Raw genomic sequence first — 17703 nt, 5'->3', positions numbered from 1 at the left:
GTGTGAGTCAGAGAGAGAGAGAGACTGGTGACAGTCAGGAAGCAATCTGCTCCTGTGTGTGTGAGAGATAGAGAGACTGATGACAACCCTGAAGCAATCTGCCCCTGTGTGTGAGTCAGAGAGAGAGAGAGACTGGTGACAGTCAGGAAGCAATCTGCTCCTGTGTGTGTGAGAGATAGAGAGACTGATGACAACCCTGAAGCAATCTGCCCCTGTGTGTGAGTCAGAGAGAGAGAGAGAGACTGGTGACAGTCAGGAAGCAATCTGCTCCTGTGTGTGTATGTTAGAGAGAAGGGGACGGGGATTGGGCCATTTTCCTTGCCAGAAGAAGCGCGCGATTCGTGAACGTGCCCGTCGCAAAGCGCGTCCTCGACCGCCCAGAGCTCACCTCCTGCGTGGCCCCATTCACAGAATGTTGCAACATTGCGGCTGTGGTTTGGGATCCCGGTGATGGCAACATTGTGTCTGCAAACTCATCAGGAGCCAGTGCTGGCGCAAGGAGCTGGCGTTCGCCTCACTTTGTAGCCGCTTCTGTAAGTTACCGAGTGTCCCTATATCTTTACTTTGTGTCTGTGTGATTATGTATCTGTGTAGAAATGCCTCGCCTGTTTACTACTGAAGGCAGTGCCTTGACACAGCCCTTTCCTCCCCAGCCCCAAGGCTACACTGCGGGACAGTTTTAAGGCAGGAGGGGATGCTGAGGGATTGATTGATCGGGAGCAGTGGGTTAAAGACCCGTGGGGAGCTCTCAGTTCTCCAGGTCAGACTCCTGGAGGGGAGATCAGGGTTAGTCTGAGACACGTCCAACCTGTTACAGGCTGCAGAGATCCGCTGTGGATCGCCCCCTGCATTCTCCCACACTGGCTTTGACAAGCTCTGTCAGTTGTGATGTTTTTATTTATTTTCAAATTTCTTAACGAATGCGTCAAGGCGAGTTTCAGAATACAGCGAGTGTGTGTGGAATGTCTGTTTGAGAAGGCTCCTTTCTCTCTCTCTCTCTCCTGTTGTTCCTGAATATATAAACACTGAAGTTCTGGTGAGTTTTGAGTGCAGGAGAGTGAGCTGATCACACTGTTAGCAACTTGCTCGTGCTTTCTTCAGCGTTTGACTGCCTCTTGGTGTTTTATTCAGGGAGAGTTGGTATTTCTGAAGTTGGAGTGTGATAGTGTGTGTGTGGAGAATCTTTCTGGAGAGTACTCTGAGGAGCCAGCTATCCAGTGACCCCGGGGGAAGCTGCCGATTGTATGTGGCGTCTTGCCCGAGTTTTATTCTGGATTCCAGAAACTGGGAGTGAGTGAGTTCCTGAGGGACGTGTGGTATGTCGTCCCGAGTCTCTCGCTGGAATTAAATGGGTTTGGGCGCCTTCCTGTTTGTCACCTCCCAGTTTAATCCGTGGTTTAAATACGACAGGCTATTCTTAAGCGATAATTAGATCACCTTGATCAACATATACCCCTTACAATCTCCTCACAAAACTATCTGTTGTCAAATCATCATACTGGATCACGAATTGTCATTTGTCAGAAAAAAAACACTGGGCTTGGCTACAACCTTAAATCCTTCCGAATGAATGGCTTTTGCCCGAAACGTCGATTTTCCTGCTCCTCGGATGCTGCCTGAGTTGTTGTGCTTTTCCAGCACCACTAATCTAGACCCTGATCTCTAGCATCTGCAGTCCTCACTTTTGCCTAAGACCTTAAGGGTTTATTTTAACATAATCACCATCAGAAATGCTGAAGTCGTTTCAAAACTCACCCTCCAGCTGTTGAAAGGGTGTGAATATAAACGATGTTATTTATCCCATAGTGGGAAGGGTCCGCTCCCTGAATTCCTGAGGAACGCTGTGTTCTCTGAGAGGGGGCAGACTCCTCTTTCCCCACCCTCATTGACGTTACTTGGCCGCAAGTTTTCCTTCTGCGCGTAAACCACACTCGGTTGGGGACCCAGTTAGGCACGGAAAGGATTCCTGTGGCGCGCATTATGTTATTTTATTTTCTATACACTTTCTCTAATGGGATGTGGGCGTCACTGGCAAAGCCAGCATTTACCGCTCATTCCCTCACCGCCCTTGAATTGAAAAGCTCGCTGAAGTCATTTCAACCTTCAGTCCACATTGCTGTGGGTCTGGAGTCACAAATAGGCCAGACCAGGTAAGATTTTAATCTCTAAAAGTGAGCCAGAGGGCTTTAACCACAATCAATGATAGCTTAAAGAACATGGTGGAGAAACTCAGCAGGTCTAGCAGTGTGGAGAGAACGAAAACAGAGGCAACGTTTGGAGCCCAGTGACTCTTCATCCTCAATGATAGTTTCATGGTCTCCATCACTGCACTTCGCTTTCAATTCCTGATGCATAAAACACTGGTTGGACCTCAACTGGAATATTGGGTCCAATTTGTAAGCCTCACGTTATGGGAAAGATATAGATGCATTGGAGAGAATGCAGAAGTGATTTACAAGAATGCATCCAGTGATGAACTTCAGTTATGAGGGTATGGACAGTCCCCAGGTTATAAATGAATTCCATTCCTGAGTAAGTTTGTAAGTTGATCTGTATGTTTGTCAGAACACAATATAACAGAATATAAAATGGCCATTTCTGAGTAGGGTTAGGATCTCATTCATGGGCGGCACGGTGGCATAGTGGCTGGGCGGCACGGTGGCATAGTGGTTAGCACTGCTGCCTCACAGCGCCAGAGACCCGGGTTCAATTCCCGCCTCAGGCGACTGACTGTGTGGAGTTTGCACATTCTCCCTGTGTCTGCGTGGGTTTCCTCCGGATGCTCCGGTTTCCTCCCACAGTCCAAAGATGTGCAGGTCAGGTGAATTGGCCATGCTAAATTGCCCGGAGTGTTAGGTAAAGGGTAAATGCAGGGGTATGGGTGGGTTGCGCTTCGGCGGGGCGGTGTGGATTTGTTGGGCTGAAGGGCCTGTTTCCACACTGAAAGTAATCTAATCTAATCTAATAAGGACAAGCATTTGTAAATCAGGGAGTGCCTGTGGATTGAAAACAATTTAGATTAGATTCCCAACAGTATGGAAACAGGCCCTACGGCCCAACAAATTCACATAGACTTGGATAACCCACCCAGACCCATTTCCCTACCCAACATTTACACATGACTAATGCATCTAACACTTTGGGCAATTTAGCATGGCTAATTCGCCTGACCAGTACATCTTTGGACTGTGGGTGGAACCTGGACCACATGGAGGAAACCCTCACAGACACAGGGAGAATGTGCAAACTTCACACAGACAGTCGCCTGAAGCAGGAATGGAACCTAGGTCCCTGGTTCTGTGAGGAAGCAGTGCTAACCACTGAGCCATCATGTTGCTCCCAATCAAAAGTTGGACTGTTCTCCTTGGACAGAAAGCGGCTGAGAGGAGACCTGAGAGAGGTGTTCAAAATCATGAGTGGGCTGGAGGGAGTAGGAAGGGAGAAGCTGTTCCTACTCATAATGGAAAAAAGAATGAGCGGGCATAGATTTAAATTAATGCACAAGTAAAGTCAGATTGATGTGAAAAAAAGTCCTTCTCATCCAGTGAGTAATTAGGCTGTGGAATGCACTGTCTGGAACTGTGGTGGAGACAGGTTTAACTGAAGTATTCAAGATGGTTATTTGGATAGAAATGATGTACAAAGGCAGGAGGTTAGGCTCGGTAATGATTGTTTGAAGAGCCAGTGGATACACTTCCTGTGCTGTAACAATGCTGGGATTTATTAATTGAATTTAAATTTCTCCAGATGATGTGGTGGGATTTGAACTCTTGTCATTAGACCATTAGTCTGGGCCTCAAGATCACAATAATATCCAAATATTACAGATGCTGGAAATCTGAAATAAAAACAGTACGTGTTGGAAACACTCAACAAATCTGTGCAGTGAGCAACAGAATCAATGTTTCAAGCCCAATTTGACTACAATTTTTTTTTCTGAGGGAGATGAATCTGTAGAATTCTTCACTGTAGAAGACTGTGGGCACTGTGTCATTAAATATATTCAAGGTTAAGAGAGACACATTTTAATCAGTAAGGGAATCAAGAGTTATGGAGAAAAGACAGGAAATTGGAATTGAAAGTTACTTGTTTTTTCTTTCATTGATTCATGGGATGAGGACATCACCCATTCCAGAGGGCAGTTAAGAGTCACCCACCTTATTCTGGCTCTTGATTCACAAGGTCAGACAAGGTAACAGTGACAGTTTCCTACCCTAGAGGATATAAGTGAACCAGATGGGTTTTTCCTGACAATCAATAATTGTTTTATTATTATTGTTAGACTCTTAACTCAGGATTCCTTATTGAATCTGAATTCCACCTCTGCCATGGTGGGATGTGAATCCAGGTCCCCAAAACATTGCCTGGGTCTCTGTAGTAACAGTCCAGTAATAATATCAATAGGCCATCACGACTCCTCCATCAGAGCAGCCACAATGTCATTGAATGGTGGAGCAACCTCAATGGCTGAATCGTTTACTTCTGCTCTGATGTTTTATGGACTCTTCTTCGAGCATCTTCTGTTTTTACCACTGGAATTGCTAGGCCAGCCAAACTACTACCTCCTTCTCGCTGTTGTATGTAGAACACGCTGCCAAGCATCTCAGTAGAAGTAAAGAAGTTGCAAGTGAAATATTTAATTTATGCCTTTTAGAAATGGAGTCTTTGGGTGTGCCTAGGCTGGTACCGAAATTATGTAGTTTGGGAGGAACAGATTGAGGCGAGTATAAGATGTTGCATCTGGAAAAATAAATTGTGGGAAGTACTGCATGGTTGGCAAGCTTCCTATTCAATGATCTGTTGCTAATTTGATGGTAGAGGAATGTGAAATATTTAAATGACAATAATATACATTTATACAGTGCATTTAACATAATGAAACATCCCCAGATGTTTCACAACAGCATTATTAGGCAAAAATAATTGACACTGAGCCAAAGAACAAGATATTAGGTGGGTGACCAAAGTTTGGTGAAAGTCATAGCATCATAGAGATGTACAGCATGGAAACAGACCCTTCGGTCCGACTCGTCCATGCTGACCAGATATCCCAACCGAATCTAGTCCCACCTGCCAGCACCCGGCCCATATCCCTCCAAACCCTTCCTATTAATATACCCATCCAGATGCCTTTTAAATGATGCAATTGTACGAGCCTCCACCACTTCCTCTGGCAGCTCATTCCATACATGTACCATCCTCAGGGTGAAAAAGTTGCCCGTGAGGTCTCTTTTATATCTTTCCCCTCTCACCTTAAACCTATGCCCTATAGTTCTGGACTCCCCCATCCCAGAGAAGAGACCTTGTCTATTTATCCTATCCATGCCCCTCATGATTTTATAAACCTCTATAAGGTCACCCCTCAGCCTCCGACACTCCAGGGGAAACAGCCCCAGCCTATTCAACCTTTTCCGATAGTTCAAATCCTCCAACCTTGGCAACATCCTTGTAAATCTTTTCTGAACTCTTTCAAGTTTCTCAACATCCTTCTGATAGGAAGGAGACCAGAATTACACACAATATTCCAAAAGTGGCCTAACCAATGTCCTGTACAGCCCCGACATGACCTCCCAACTCCTGTACTCAATACTCTGACAATAAAGGAAAGCATATCAAACGCTTTCCTCACTAGCCTAGCTACTTGCGACTCCACTTTCAAGGAGCTATGAATCTGCACTCCAAGGTCTTTTTGTTCAGCAACACACCCTAGGATCTTACCATTAAGTGTATAAGTCCTGCTCTGATTTGCTTTCCCAAAATGCAGCACCTCACATTTATCTAAATTAAACTCCACCTGTCACTTCTCAGTCCATTGGCCCATCTGATCAAAATCCCGTTGTAATCTGAGGTAACCTTCTTCGATGTCCACTACACCTCCAATTTTGGTATCATCTACAAACTTACTAACTGTACCTCATATGCTCACATCCAAATCATTTATGTAAATGACAAAAAGTAGAGGACCCAGCACCGATCCTTGTGGCACTCCACTGGTCACAGGCCTCCAGTCTGAAAAACAACCCTCCACCACCACCCTCTGTTTTCTATCTTTGAGCCAGTTCTGTATCCAAATGGCTAAGTTCTCCCCATATTCTATGAGATCTAACCTTGCTGACCAGTCTCCCATGGGGAACCTTGTCAAGCGCCTAACTGAAGTTCATATAGATCATGTCCATCGCTCTGCTCTCATTAATCCTCTTTGTTTCTTCTTCAAAAAACTCAATCAAGTTTGTGAAACATGATTTCCCAAACACAAAGCCATATTGACTATCCCTAATCAGTCCTTGCCTTTCCAAATACATGTCATCCTGTTCATCAGGATTCCCTCCAACAATTTGCCCACCATCAATATCAGGGTCACTGGTCTACAGTTCCCTGGCTTGTCCTTACCACCCTCTTAAATAGAGGCACCACATTAACCAACTTCCAGTCTTCCGGCACTTCACCTGTGACTATTGATGATACAAAATCTCAGCAAGGGGCCCAGTAATCACTTCCCAAGCTTCCCACAGAGTTCTAGGGTACACCTGATCAGGTCCTGGGGATTTATCCACTTTTATATGTTTCAAGACATTCAACAATTCCTCTGTAGGTTTAAGTCATGTCTTAAAGGAGGAGAGACAGACCATTGCTAATTTTACCAAATTTGTTGATATGATGTAAACATCGCAGGTGAAGCCAGCATTTGTGGCACATCCGTTATTGCCCTGAAGGAGGTGGTGGTGAGCTGCTGCCTTGAACCATTGCAGTGTTCCAGGTTAAGGTACACCCACAGTCCTGTACAGAAGAGATGATGGAGTGAGGCAACTGTGAGGTGGTCAAATGGTCAAAACTGGAGAGGCAGACTCCAAAACAAATGCTAGCATCCAAATTCAGTGGGAAGAGAAATGCAACGTTGGCCTCTATTTCAAAGGAAATGGAGCATAAAAGTTTTTTTAAAACTATACAAGACCCTAGTCAGATCACATCTAGAATACTGAGAACAGTTTTGGTCTGTATGTCTAAAGAAAGGCTGGTAGCCCAGAGGAAGTTCACGAGTTTAATCCTGAGTAAGGAGGCACTTGCTCTTGAGGAGAGGTAGAGTAAATTGGGCCTCATTGGAGATTAGAAGAATGATGGGTAACTTTGTTCAAATGCACAAATTTCTTAGGGAACTTGACAGGCAAATGTGGAGAAATTGTTTCCTTTTATGGGTGAGTATAGGCCCAAAGAAGAAGGCAGGGTTGTTAACTGTATTAGTGTTTTCAGTGTTGAGAAGGACAGATGCTCAATCAGTAAGGAATTTTGGGGAAAAGGCAGCAAACTGGGGTTGAGGATTATCAGATGAGCCATGATCTCATTGAATGATGGGCTGAATGACATGTTTCTGCTCCTCCATCTTGGCAAATTTTCAGAGAGTTGTCAATCTGGAGGAGGAAGAGTGAAGCAGTAGTGTGATTTTAACTCAGGATGAGAATTTTAATTTTGTGGGTAAACGGTAGGTCAGTGAACACAGCTGATAACTGAAGGGGACTTTGCACAAAGTTGTATGTGGTCAACAGAGTTTGACACAAGTTTGTTTACCACATTGACTTTCTGATTATAATTCTATAATTCTAACATAGTTTGTTCAACATTTGAAGACCTAGGATTGAGCATCCCACCCCCACATTTTCCTGATTCTATTGAAATTTCTCCATCACTGAAGTAAAAAAGAAAACTAGCTGAGTCAGTTAAGAGAGATCATGGGGACTCAATACTCAACCAGAAATGGTAAACCAAACATCTCAAGGTACTCTCTCATGATGTTTGCTCATTGGTCACTTGTCCAGATCTTTAGTACTGTGGTCACAGTGATGGTTCTTATTGGACATCTTTAGCTGGTATTCCAAAATCCAGTATCTGGTTGAGGTCAGCTGCCAATATGATGCATTGTTCAACATACCTCAGGTAAATAGAAACAGTCAGAACATGGGACAAAGAGCAGAAGTTAGCCGTATAAATAAACACTGCAAGTTATCTTACATATTGTCCTGATGGTGAAGTTATAAATCACTTAAGCAGCAATCCTAATGTGCACATTTTATACCAAAGTGAAGCCAAATGTGAGAAAAGAATGTGACATTTAATGTAAACTTATTATTTGTTATTGTTCTTGGTCATAACAGAACTGGAGGATTTTGCCTTTAAAACTATGATTGAAATTATGGAACATATCAGGTGCAAGTCAACATAAAGTTAAAGGATGCAGGGAACAAACTGAAAGTCCATCAGGAGCGAATTACTGCAGATGCTGGAAAACAAGAAATGCTTGAAATCACAGTGGGTCAGGCAGCATCCATGGAGAGAGAGCAAGCTAACATTTCCAGTCTAGATGACTTTTCATCAGAGCGACCAGTACTGGGAAGTGAGGAGACCTCATGAGCAGGTTCAAGTTTGCCGTGAGGGTTGGTGGGCAGGAAGAGGCCGCCTGGGGAATTAAACCGTGAGCAGGTTTGACACCTGTTGTGTAGAGGAAAGGAAAACATGGAGAAGCATTTTTTGTTTACGGTGAAGATCCATCTATAGGGAGAAAAAAAATGAAGTCAAAATTTTTTCTCCCTAGATTCTGGCTGACTAGTTGTGTATGTTCAGCAAGTTGTATTTAGTTCAGTTGGAAGAATTTTAAATTTTCTTGTCCACGAGCAAGATAGCCACAATAGGTACGGTTTCAGTACTTTTATACTCCTTTCCTGTTAAAGACCTTGCACTCCCGGAACAGCTTTTCTGTGCGTGATTTTTGACATATTCTTAATGCCAGTGTTTACAAAGGCCATTCCTGATGTCTGTCACAGCATTGTTGCATGTCTCCAGCCCCCTTCACTTGTGGAGATGTGCAGCCTTTTGTTCAACTCTCTTGACTGTCTGCCTATCTTGTTAGTTCCATAGCTTTCAATTTCTCTCTGTTTTTCCAGCCTGGCCGATATTTCTGTCTGAAACCTCGGCTCCTCTGTCCTTCCTGGTGCTGGCCTCCCAGCTACTTGTTCTTAAGTGTGATTCCACTTCCTCTCCTCTATACCATGACTCCCAAACCCACTCTATGAGTTAAATCCTCAGAAGCCTCTTCTTGCTCACCAATCCTCATGGCAAAACTTGAACCTCTGCATGAGATTTCCTCACTTCCTAGAACTGGGAATGATGCATCTACAATTCTTTCAAACTTTTCACTGCCCCATCTCTAGCAGGTTCCATCACTTGTAGCTGCTAACAACACAGGCCGGAAATTGTACATGCTTGGGATGGGCGTAGTAAATAAAGGAAAACAGAGATCTGCTCTGCTGGTATGTGACAAGTTGCAGTGATCTGTTCTGGAGCTTCAACTTAAATTACATTACCTTGTTGATGACTTGGGTGAAGTCATATAGAGTTGTGCAGCAAAGCCTTGCTAATACCACAAAGGGCAGCAGCTACAGTAGGGAGGTTATGCTGGGAGGTTACAAAGGAGCATAGATTCTGTAAGCGGACAAAACTGTGGCAAGAGAAGGTCAGTGTTGGCTGAGTGCAAAGTCTTGTGTTTTAGATCCAATGACAGCATGGCTGAATGTCTTTTAAATGGTGGGAAACTCCAAACTGTGGGTGGGATTTCAATCCCCTCCAATTAAGATGGGTCTGAGCCAAACTGTTGCCAGTCACCAGCCATGGGGGGAAAAAAACAGTTGTTTTTGCTAATGGAGCAGAAATGAGATTAGCTTTTTCAACCAGTGGTATTGGTGTGACATATTAGTGGCCTCCTTATGTGCTGCATAACTCTATGACCTGTCTTCCCAAACCTAGTCTTCCAGTTTGTGTTTAAGTGCTTCGAATAATCCACCAATGCTTTGCCTGTCTATCATGTGCGAGGATGGTGTGTGCATTATTAGCATCTTCTGTACCGTTTGCTGTTTTATTCCTTCTAATGCACTCTATAAACATGTTTCAAGAAGGCAGAATAAGGCAATGCAACACTTCATAACATTTGGTACAACTAGCCACTCCTTAAATCTAGGGACTGTTCTGAATGACTGAATTTGGTGGCCTTTGCTAATTTGAGCATCACTAACCCAGCTCTGAAATACTCCTTTTGGGGAGTGAAAGGCAAATGAGTGCACTTGGCTTGAGCATTTAGTATCAGTGATGCTTATTGATACATCTAAAAGACTGGTGCATTACTTTGCAATATATATAATGTTCTGTTATTTCTGTTCAGCCACTGTTCTGTTCAATTCAAAAAATACTTTGGGAAACAGAAAACCTTCAGACATATGTTTAAAAAAAAGCAGTCTCGTGGATTCAGGAAACACATTAAAACTGAGAAAGGATCATTGACCTGAAACGTTAACTCTTGCTTCTCACTCTGCAGATCCTGCCAGATCTACTGAATCTCCAACACTTTTTGTGTTTATTGCCTTTGCCTTAATGCTGGCTGTTGAAAGTGATTGGCTTTCTGCAGTTTTGCTGCATTTATGGATTTTTTTTAGTAATGCCTGACTTCATGATGTGCTGCAGCATAGAAATCATTTTTCCAAGTTCATTATCAAAAGAGTATCTGAACCAGTTAAAATCTGTTTAAAAATTCACAGACAGGAACAAAGGTATTCCAAATGGGCAGAATGCAATGTGGGACTATTGCTAGCTTAATTTCTCTGCAGGAGTTTGTGTTTACAGTACAATTAGCTAAATTCTTATTGGGTTTGCATCTAAGCTTTTAACATTCAAATGGTATTGGATATTGTAGCTGGTAATGAAAAGTCTTGAGAAAATATAAGAGAAGCTCTTTGATTTATCACATGGGAAACATGAGTCTGTTAAGATTCTTAACACCATAATCAAATGCTGAATGGAAAAGCAATAACAGATTTATTGGCTGATTCCTAGTGGCATTGTTAATTTGAAGTCTGGAACATATAGAAACATAGAATTTAGGTGCAGGAGTAGGCCATTTGATCCTTGAGCGTGCTCCATCATTCAATATGATTATGGCTGATAATCAAGTTCTACACTCTAATTCCGCCCTCCTCCATATCCTGTGATCCCTTTAGCCCCAGCAGCCAAGTCCACCTCATTCTTGAAAACATGTAATGATTTGGCCTCAACCGCCTTCTGTGGAAGTGAATTCCACTTGCTCTATTTAGCTGTTGAAGGTGTTTAATCTCGCTTTCACTTTTGGGGTTATTCCTCATAAAAAACATTTTATTAAATGCTGGGATCACAATTTAGGAAGTGAGTAGAGAATCCAGGGACAAGGGACTTCAGTTATGCTGTGGGATTTGCGAAATTGGAATTGCTGTCCTTAGAGCATGGCAGAGTAAGGAGGTGATGTAATCAAGCACACAACATTATGAGGGGTTCTAACAAAATAAAAGGGGAGACGTTGTTTCTATTAGCAGAAGATTGGTAACTAGAGGACACAGATTTAAGGTGGTTGGCGTGAAGAATCCAGGAGGGATACAGAACATTTCTCATAACAGAGTTGCTGTGATTTGGAACGTGCTGCCTGAAAGGTTGGCGGAAGCAGATTGAGCCGTAACTTCCAAAAAAAGAGCTTGGTATATTTTCTAAAGGGAAAACCAATAGGGAGGAATAGAGCTAATTGGAAATATGGGCTGCATGGACTTTGTCCATGTTATATGATTCTGTGATATGCTCATATGTAGATTACATGAAGTGGGAGAATACAAACTCATGCTTTTTAAAAAAAAATTGAAACACTTTTAAAATTCTGATTTCCTATCTGAATTGAGTTGTTTCACTCAGCCAAAGTAAGAAGCCTATGTCTTTTATATTGGCAGCATGGATGGTTTTGACTAGGTGGTGTAATATTTCAGGTTTGCCTGCATGCTTTTTGTTATTGACTCTGGAGACAGAATTGCTATCTTTCTGCTTTGCTTTCTGTCTGCTGAAGAAGGGAAGGAATGGCATGTCAGTGTGTAATCTAACTTGATTCAGTTCTGAGTATTTGGAGCTGTTGGTGGACATTTCTTGTGTTTGAATGGACCAGTGATTTTTTTGAAGGGGTACAACAGCTGTATGCACACATTTCAGATCACAGATATTTGTGAACTTGTAGAAGGATGTTTCCTCTCGTGGCAATCTGGAACTAGGGTGCAAGGTTCAAAATGAGGAGTCTCCAACTTAAGGCAGGAATGAGGAGGAATTTATGTTCTGAGGATCATTGGTTTTGGAATTCCCTCTCACAATGAGAAGTGGAAAGTGGTCCATTGAGTAGCTTCAAGGACTGAGGTAGATAGATACTCGATTGACAAAGGAATCGAGGGTTGGCGGGAGCAGGCAGGAATCTGGAGGTAAAGCCACTTTGTGAACTTACTGACTGATGGAGCAGGCTGGAGGGGCCGAACAGCCTACTCCTGCTCCTATTCTGTGTGTTCTTAACTGTGGAACTGTTATGTTTCTTCTTGTCTCCTTTATTAAATTCATCCAGAAAGAGTGGTCAGTCAGTGGAGCAGTTGATGGTTGCACTTTGGGTTCATCTAAGAGCCGAAAGAGACTGTTTCTGGTCTAAGCAAGGCAGGCTATCCCTTGATTCTTCTCCCCTGGATGAGCAATTCCACCCCATTCATTATTCATTGGGCATTTGATGTAATGCTCTGTCTGTGAACTCATGTGTTATTTGTCCTATTTTGGAAATATTCAGACTTTTAAGATACATTTGAAGTATTCAGTCCACCTGCACAGCTCGCAGATCATCCAAAAATGTACCTGTGTCACACTTCACATGGTTGGGGTGTGACACACAAACAAAGTAAATGGAACTGAGCCACTGATAACATCAGTTTGGGATAACCCTAATTTATTGTTTCCTGCAGTTTCCTCTGATCATTTCCGTCATTTAAATTTGGAAGCAGAAGAATTTGTTCAGCCCATTTTTCATCCGTAGGTATTTATTTTAACTTGAGTCTGACAGGATAAGTGACCTATGACAGCATCTACCTGTGAGTGACATTCCTGACAAAAGGCAGAATTCTACTGGAACTAAAATGTAGAATTAATGGAGAAAATAAGGAAGACAAGTATCTTAATCTTCTCAGCATTACTGCATGCCTCCTGCTTACTCTTTCTCCCACCTCTCTCTTTCCCCAATTCATGAACTGCATTAAATCATTTGACAGGTTCCCAGCCTCCTGTTCCACACCCAAGATCTCCAATAACCAGAGATCATTAACCAAAAGATCTTGGGTGGAGATGTCATGGGCAGCAGCTGTTCACCACATTTTATTTTGATAGTTAAATCTCACTTAGCTCTGTTTGTGTCAGTCATGTTGTTTGAACAGTTCAAAATCCCAACAATATAGATTGTTCTGCAGAAGCCACAAATATAAGTCCGCACAGACAGTGGCCATAAGTCTTATCTCCAGAAATAGAAACAAAAAGAGTTCTTGTTTTAATTCTGAGCTAATCTAATAGACCTTGGGGCACTGAGTGTTACTCAGTGCCCTCCGATCTGCACCTAGCTCATGCACCAAGGTTTGACTATAGCTTTTGGACTTTAAGACTGGACTCAGCTCTGATGAGATATGATATGTGAACAATGCAACTGGCATCTGAACTATTTAGATTTTTAAAAAAATGATAAAATCAATCTTTAAATATTTAAAGTGGAACATGACAATATTTTACTTAATTGCTGAAGGGGCAAATCTGCGAGATTTGTGTACCTTTTGCATAAAAGAGGGGAGGGATGTGGGAGACTCTGGCATCGAGGTGATCTATTACTTTGGGTGGACATGGGTTCAATTCCTATCATGGCAGCCGGTGCACTTTTAAATTCAATTCATAAAATCTGCCCAATAAAATAAGTGGTCACCATTACAACAATCATTGATTAATGAGCTCGATGGACTTTTACAATAATGTCCTTCAGGGAATACCATCCTGACTTGGTTTGACCCACACGTGACTCCAGACAAACAGCTATGTGGTTCACTTGGGTGCCCTAGTAGTCGGTTCAAGGGTAATTGGGGGTGAGCAACTAATGCTGGCCCCGCCAGTGACTTCCATATCCCATGAAAGAGTAATGAAGAAGACATGCCAGTATCTCCAAATTGGAGCAGAGTTGTTCCTGTGCCATCCACAAACCTGTCTGCATCTTTTGACCAGGGGAAACTGGGCTGCTGAAAGCCCCATTTGAACACACCATGTTTGAGCTACAGGAATCACAATTCCTACCGCTGGGAATGTCGGGAAAGGGAAGAACACACAATATACACAATAAGGGTGAAAATAGATAAGTCCCCTGGGCCTGATGGCATTTATCCGAGGATTCTCTGGGAAGCAAGGGAGGAGATTGCAAAGCCATTTGCCTTGATTTTTATGTCCTCGTTGTCTACAGGAATAGTGCCAGTAGACTGGAGGATAGCAAATGTGGTTCCCTTGTTCAAGAAGGGGAGTAGGGATAACCCTAGTAACTATAGGCCGGTGAGTCTCACCTGTTGTGGGCAAAGTCTTAGAGAGAATTGTAAGGGATAGGATTTATGAACATCTGGATAGGAATAATGTGATCAAGGATAGTCAGCATGGTTTTGTGAAGGGCAAGTCGTGCCTCACAAACTTATTGAATTCTTTGAGAAGGTGACTAAGGAGGTAGACGAGGGTAAAGCGGTAGATGTGGTGCATATGGATTTCAGTAAGGCGGTTGATAAGGTTCCCCATGGTAGGCTACTGCAAAAAATACGGAGGTATGGCATTGAGGGTGAGTTGGAGGTTTGGATTAGGAATTGGCTGGCTGGAAGAAGACAGAGGGTAGTAGTTGATGGTAAAGGTTCATCTTGGAGTGCAGTTACTAGCGGTGTTCCGCAAGGATCTGTTTTGGGACCATTGCTGTTTGTCATTTTTATAAATGACCTGGAGGAGGGGCTAGAAGGTTGGGTGAGCAAGTTTGCGGATGATACAAAAGTCAGTGGAGTTGTTGACAGTGAGGAAGGATGTGTCAGGTTACAGCGGGATATAGATAAGTTGCAGCGCTGGGCAGAAAGGTGGCAAATGGAGTTCAATGTAGGTAAGTGTGAGGTGATTCACTTTGGTAAGAGTAACAAAAAGACGGGGTACTGGGCTAATGGTCGGATACTGGTGTCCATGTACACAGATCTCTGAAAGTTGCCACCCAGGTAAATAGTGCGGTGAAGAAGGCATATGGCGTACTGGCTTTTAATGGTAGAGGAATTGAGTTCCGGAGCCCTGAGGTCATGTTGCAGTTGTATAAGACTCTGGTGCGGCCGCATCTGGAGTATTGTGTGCAGTTTTGGTTGCCATACTATAGGAAGGATGTGGAGGCACTGGAACGGGTGCAGAGGAGGTTTACCAGGATGTTGCCTGGTATGGTAGGGAGATCGTATGAGGAAAGGCTGAGGCACTTGGGGCTGTTTTCATTGGAGAAAAGAAGGTTTAGGGGTGACTTGATAGAGGTGTACAAGATGATTAGGGGTTTAGATAGGGTTAACCATGAGAACCTTTTTCCACGTATGGAGTCAGCTATTACGAGGGGGCATAGCTTTAAATTAAGGGGTGGTAGGTATAGGACAGATGTTAAGGGTAGATTCTTTACTCAGCGAGTCGTGAGTTCATGGTATGCCCTGCCAGTAGCAGTGGTGGACTCTCCCTCTTTATGGGCATTTAAACGGGCATTGGATAGGCATATGGAGGATAGTGGGCTAGTGTAGGTTAGGTGGGCTTGGATCAGCGCAACATCGAGGGCCAAAGGGCCTGTACTGTGCTGTATTTTTCTATGTTCTATGTTCTATAAAAGGAGACATGCCTCAAAGCATTGTTCAACCAGTTTATTCACCTGCGGTATCTTGGGAGTCTTCATCAACATGGTTGTGTCTTGTCCAAAGCTGCACATCTCCTTTCCAAAGTTTTTCTCCTTCCTTTCAAAAGGAAGTGGTTTTGATTTGAATGATGTTTATTTCTCCCTGTGTTCCTACAAACTGCTAGGCAGCAGTGCTGAAGAAATAAGTGGTTGTGCTGGTGGTGGGGAGGAGACCAATTGAGCTCCCTTATGTGATCACTTTAATTAGAGCACACAGCTGTCTTCCTGTTGGCAGATTAAATGAGCAGGTTACGAGTTTTCCATACTCAGGTTACCCTCAGTACTCCAGCTGACTGCATTGCTGGCTGTCTGGTTTGGGATGGGGGCAGGGAGTCATCAGAAACATCCATTTATCGCTGTCAGAGCTGAAAAATGTGTTGCTGGAAAAGCGCAGCAGGTCAGGCAGCATCCAAGGAGCAGGAGAATCGACATTTCGGGCATAAGCCCTTCTTCAGGATTCCTGAAGAAGGGCTTATGCCAGAAACGTCGATTCTCCTGCTCCTTGGATGCTGCCTGACCTGCTGTGCTTTTCCAGCAACACATTTTTCAGCTCTGATCTCCAGCATCTGCAATCCTCACTTTCTCCTAGTTGATTTATCGCTGTCACCAGGCTTACATGGTGTGTTGCTTTATGTACATAGATTCCTTGGGTTTCTCGCACCGTTGCTAATGGGTTAGTAGGTATCACCTACACATCAGAGACCTGAGCCCCTAATCCAGGCTGAATCTCCCAGTACAGTGCACTACACACAGTGTGCTGGATTGTTGGAGATGCCTTCCCTCAGACAGGATGCTAGGCCAAGGCACCATCTTGCCCTCTCAAGTAGATGTCCAAGATCTCACTGCAATCTTACATCTGACTCATGCCAGAGACCTGAGCACAATACTCCAGGCTGGTGTTTCAGTGCACTACTGAGGGAGATCTCCCCCCCTGTCGGAGAGTCAGTACTGAGGGAGCGCCACACTGTTGGAAGGTCAGTGCTGAGGGAGCGCTGCATGGTCCAATAGACAATAGACAGTAGATGCAGGAGTAGGCCATTCAGCCATTCGAGCCAGCACCACATCCATACTGAGGGAGTGCCGCACTTTTGGAGGGTCAGTACTGAGGGAGTGCCGCACTGTCAGAGAGTCAGTGCTGAGGGAGTGCTGCACTGTCTGAGGGTCCATACTGAGGGAGCGCCGCACTGTCGGAGGGTCAATATCGAGAGAGCACTGCACTGATAGAAGTGTCATGTTTTAGAGGGGACATTATAACAAGAGCACTTCTGCACTGTCAGCTAGATGTTAAAGGTCTGATGGTACTGTTCCAAAGAGGGTCAGGGGAATATTCAATTGGGTCCTAGCCAATATTTATTCCTCAAACAATACTACTTTCATAAAAAAATGATTATCGTGTTGTTAAAACTTTGCTTTTGGAACCTTGCAATGCACAAACTAGATGCTACACTTCCCAAATTGCAACAAATGGCTGTGGCAGCGCCGTGATATCTTAGGATATTCCAGTCATAGAGTCATCCAGCATGGAAACAGACCCTTCAATCCATTTTATCCATGCTGACCAGATACCCCAATCTGGCCTAGTCCCATTTGCCAGGATTTGGCTCATATCCTTCTCAACCTTTCCCAAACTTACACCAGATCCCTTTTAAATGTTGGAATTTCATATAGGTCTTTCAAGACTTTTTTTTAAATATCAAAGAAGGATTTCTAAACACAGAACACCTTCTTGGCTGGTATTAAAACTTGAAGCAAGTTAATGAGAAAGAGAGAATCTCTTGGGTGTATTTATCAGGATTGAAAGATACACAATATGAATATTTCACGTGACTTATGTTTACTGAAAGGCTTCGTGCTTTTTGCTATAATTTTAGAAACTCATGTCG

General features: G+C 43.5%; 1 protein-coding gene across 3 annotated transcripts in view; it reads left to right on the top strand.

Moving 5' to 3' along the window:
• Window positions 1–282: 282 nt before the first annotated feature.
• The window catches only part of LOC122552624 (FERM domain-containing protein 6), a 77254-nt gene continuing 59833 nt past the window's right edge, over window positions 283–17703 (top strand). Inside the window, exon 1 of one of the 3 annotated variants that reach the window (XM_043695403.2) lies at window positions 283–533. The gene's annotated coding sequence lies outside the window, so the exon portion shown is untranslated. Of the gene's footprint in view, window positions 534–2131; window positions 2151–17703 lie in introns of those variants that run through there. The other 2 variants (XM_043695400.2, XM_087991158.1) reach the window with 2 other exon arrangements.

The sequence above is a fragment of the Chiloscyllium plagiosum genome, unplaced genomic scaffold, assembly GCF_037043375.1.
Source record: "Chiloscyllium plagiosum isolate Xiang-an unplaced genomic scaffold, Cpla_swu_hap1 HiC_scaffold_10, whole genome shotgun sequence".
NCBI classification, from domain to species: domain Eukaryota; kingdom Metazoa; phylum Chordata; class Chondrichthyes; order Orectolobiformes; family Hemiscylliidae; genus Chiloscyllium; species Chiloscyllium plagiosum.
Note: the sequence above shows the minus strand (reverse complement) of the source record. Positions and strands in the feature narration are given on the sequence as shown.